The sequence below is a fragment of the Choloepus didactylus genome, chromosome X (genome assembly GCF_015220235.1).
Source record: "Choloepus didactylus isolate mChoDid1 chromosome X, mChoDid1.pri, whole genome shotgun sequence".
Classification (NCBI taxonomy): domain Eukaryota; kingdom Metazoa; phylum Chordata; class Mammalia; order Pilosa; family Megalonychidae; genus Choloepus; species Choloepus didactylus.
Genome location: NC_051334.1, coordinates 160,933,457 through 160,937,760, shown reverse-complemented (window position 1 = coordinate 160,937,760; position 4,304 = coordinate 160,933,457). Strand labels below are relative to the sequence as shown.

The 4,304-nt window shown below is 38.4% G+C and overlaps 1 pseudogene; it reads right to left on the bottom strand.

The window, feature by feature from the left end:
- Positions 1-473: 473 nt before the first annotated feature.
- On the bottom strand, positions 474-1,918 carry LOC119522426 (annotated as a pseudogene).
- Positions 1,919-4,304: the final 2,386 nt, after the last annotated feature.

Below are 4,304 nucleotides of genomic sequence, written 5' to 3'. Positions count from 1 at the left end.
TTATATATAAAGAAGTGCAAATTGACTTTTACATTCAACTTTAGTTAAATGAAGGCACTCAGTATTATTCCTGAATGATACCTTTAGTTTCTCATATTTCATCTACTCAGAATTTTTTTATAATGAAATAATCTTCATCTACTCTTAACACAGCTGTGTGATTTTCTTTTCTAAATGTAGGAAGGGCATGAAATGTACGCATTGTAATTAAACTGGAGGCCTAATAAAAATGGATTTTTCTTCTGCTGAAGTTTTAAGTAACTGTGTATTATAAACCAGGTGTTTTGAGAAAAATCTTGAGCTGTTGTCAGGAACCACAAATGCTACCCTGGGACTGTTAACTCTTTAAAATATTGCAGAGGAGAATTGTTTCAGTATTCCCCATGGCTTGGATGTGTTGGTAGCTCATCTTCCAGGCCTCAAAGCTGGGCAGGGTCTACCTAACCTATTGAGAGCTGGCACTAGGGAGCTGGTCATCCACTTTCACCTCCACAGTCAGTATAATTTTGAGTTCCTTTGTGGTGATGAACATCAATTTCTTCATAAAAAGCTTCTGTGGTGACAGTGGGAGCTAAGGGGTCAAACTGCATTATTTCATAGTAATTGGGTGGCTAAAGATCATTTGTTTGTCATTGCTGAAGGATTGCAGGGCAAGGGTGGCAGCCTCTAGTTTGACGGTGTTGCTGAGATGGTTTCTAGGCTAACTGGCTGTATTACTACTGAATTTGAATATTCCAGAAAATTGTGATATGTATGATTTGAGGCAAAGTTTTGTCTGGTCCTTTGGGCAAACAGGGATGTTTCTGTATTTTGGGAGGCTAGCAAACCCACAATGGGATCAAGACTGGGTTTCAAGTTGTTTGTTACTATTGGACTTGGAGAGCTGAAATTCAAGTCTGAAAGCTGAGCATTCATGGCACTGATTTCTCATAATGTTGCCCGAGGAGTTGGGGGGCTGGGACTTAGGTCAAGAATATCACAGGATGGGGCAGACGGCTCACTGGCAGTATTGGTGGCTTCATCCCAGTTCTTATTTTGTATCAAAATCCTTTGTTGGTTTCTAGTACACCTCTCATATCCAAGAAGGGCATTATTCAAATCCTCATTCACTTGAGGCAGCTCAACAGTTACATCAACATTTTCTACCACCACCAGGAGGTCCATGATCCTCTCCTATATCTCCTGACCTGTCTTATAAAGTTTCTGCAGAAGTGGTATATCTTCATGGTTTTGAGAACCAGGAGTATTCTCCATTAATATGGTGGACATCACTCTCACATTCATTTTCACCATATCCAATTCACTTGCAATTTTCCAATCTGTTCTGGGACCAACACAATGGTTGAGTTCTTGGGAGCAATTATAGAAGAAAAAGCCAGTGCAGTAGGAAAGGTTGTTGGTGAATTAGATACCTGAACAGTCCCTTTTCTTGCTATTTCACCCTCTGCATCTGAAGGAGGAAACTGAATGTCTTTCTTAAGCCGGTTAAGGTACACTTCTTTCACTTCACTTACATCTACACCTCTTGGGAAACCCTGTGACCAAGTCTTAATGAAATTTAAGATTTTATTCTGAATGTCTAATGGCAAGGTATGTCTGGGATTTGGCAGCTTAACTAGACTATCTTTAACAAATTCCTTCTTCACAATCAGAGATTGGAAACTTGGCCCACAATTCTGCATGCACATGTCAGTAAGTGACAAGGTAAGTTGGATTTCTTTATGATTGTAGTTTTTGGAAATTCTTTTCTTCAAAGCTTTTACTGAATCTTTTGACCCATCATGGGCAGTGTCAATTATGTCATAGATGTGCATGAACTGGCCCCAATCTTCAGTCTGAACTCCAGCAAATGTAGCCTTTTTATGAGGTGATCCACGGAGGTCATGAAGGAATCCCAGTGGCTCTTCCCAAATGCCATGGTAGCCCCAGAGAGTTGCACCCAGGAAATCCTCCTCCATCCACATACTTTTTGAAATTTTTTATAGCTCTCTGGACATATTTAATTTTGCAATTATTAGTCACCAGTGAAAAAATGTAGCACCTCAAAATTAAAATTTATTAAAAATTACTTAAGGGACACAATGTCATAAGAAAGATTATAGAATCTATTGACTATTTAAATAGAAAACAAATATTGGAGCACAAAAGCTTTAAATTCTCATAAGATATTCAATTTTGTGAAAGCCAGGTGTTTCTTAATGCTGCCATTATGCAAAATACCAGAAATGGATTGGCTTTTATAAAGGGGGTTTGTTTGGTTACAAATTTACAGTCTGAAGGCCATGAAAATATCCAAATTATGGCATCAACACAAGCATACCTTCACCGAAGGAAGGCCAATGGCATTCTGGAAAACCTCTGTTAGCTGAGGAGGCATATGTCTGGCATATGCTGATCCTGGGTTGTGTTCCAGCTCAGCTCTCAGCTCCTGTGCATTCTTCAAAATGCTGCTCTTGGGGTGTTCTGTCCTCTCTTAGCATCTTCAGAGCAAAGTGTCAGCAAAGGTCTGCTTTCAGTGGCAGTCTCCAAAATGTCTCTCATGGCTATAGCACCGAGCTCCTCTCTCTGAGCTCTTATAGGGTTCCAGTGATTTAATTAAGACCCACACTGAATGGGCAGGGCCACACCTCCATGCAAATAATCCAGAGTTATCATCTGTAGTTGGGTAGTTCACATCTCCATGGAAACAATCCAATCCAAAGGTTCCAACCTAATCAGGACTAAATATGTCTGCCCCTACAAGATTGCATCAAAGAACATGGAGTTTGGGGGGGCATAATAGATCCAAACTGGCACACCAGGCATGTAACTATTTTTAAATGAATTTTTATATCATAAGTTGATTTTCCAATACCAATAATGAAAAATTCAAATAATTTCTCATTTTCTGATTTTTTAATTGAAATAATTTGATTTATATGCTTTGTATTGAATGAATCTGTATTTATTGTTGATAAATTTTTAAAAAATTAACTGAGAAATGGACATCTTTTTCTAGTTTTCATAAACTCTCTGATGTTTTCATTTGGTGGGGCATATAGGGAGGTTGCATACAGGAAAAGAACACAGGAAGATGTAAATTCTTGTTAAGGTTCTAATCCTTGTTTGGGTAATGTGTTTCCCTGGTGTTCCAATATAAGTAGATAAACATATAAACAAAAATTCAGCCATAGAAGATTGTGGGAAGATGGTGGAGTAGAAAGCTCCAGAAATAAGTCCCTCCACCAGAATAACTATTGAACTGGAAGGAACTCTCTGCATCAAATATTTTGAAACTTCAGAGTCTAGAAGAAATTTGTACAGCACCCAAAGAAGAGGGAGAAAAGGAGGCTAGCAAATGGCAATAAATATCAGTGAATTTCACATGGCAGGCAGCAGCTACCATCATCCATCCCCAGCCTCATAGCAGGCAGTGGTGGGAGCCTCAAACCTGACTCCTGGTGCAGCTTGCTGGTGCCAAGATGAGATATAAAGACCTAGTTCCCCAATATCCCGGGATGTGTGGTCAGACTGCAGCTTGCTGCTTTTGATCAGCCACTTCAGATCACTGGGGGCACAACTGGAATGCAGCCATTGTCCCAACCTGCATCAGGCAAAAGTAGAAGAGGGGTCTTAAACATAGTACCCTTCCTCAAAACTATGGAGAATAGGTAAAGGGTTGTATTAATGGAACAAGTACCAAGTAGAGGAAATGCAGCATCAAAAAATTGTAGGAATAGATTTATCATGTGACTGTGTGATTCTGAAAACCTTGTGACTGACACTGCCTTTATCAATGTATGGGCTGATGAGTAATAAAATAAAGACAAAAATACATAAAAATAATAGGTGACAATAAGGCGTATGTGATGTTTGGGGTGTTCTTTTTTATTTTTAATTTTTTCCTTATTTTGGAGTAATGAAAATGTTTTAAAAATGATTGTGGCAATGAACACACAACTATATGATGATACTGTGAGCCATTGATTGTATACTCTGGATGGATTATGTGGTATGTGAATACACCTCAATAAAATTGCATTTATAAAAAAAATCATAGGAGAAGCTCCTGGTGCCCTTGCTGGCCCCTCTCTTGCCCTTCCAAAATATATGAAACATAGCACAAAATATATGAAGCAAATATTGACAGATTTGACGGGAGAAGTTGAAGCTTTTATATTAATAGTAGGAGACTTGCATACAATACCTTGAATAATGGATAGAACATCCATAAAAAGATAAATAAGGTAATAGAAGACTTGAATATTACTCTAAATCAACTAGAATTAAAAGGCATACATAGAATCTTTCACCCAGAATACACA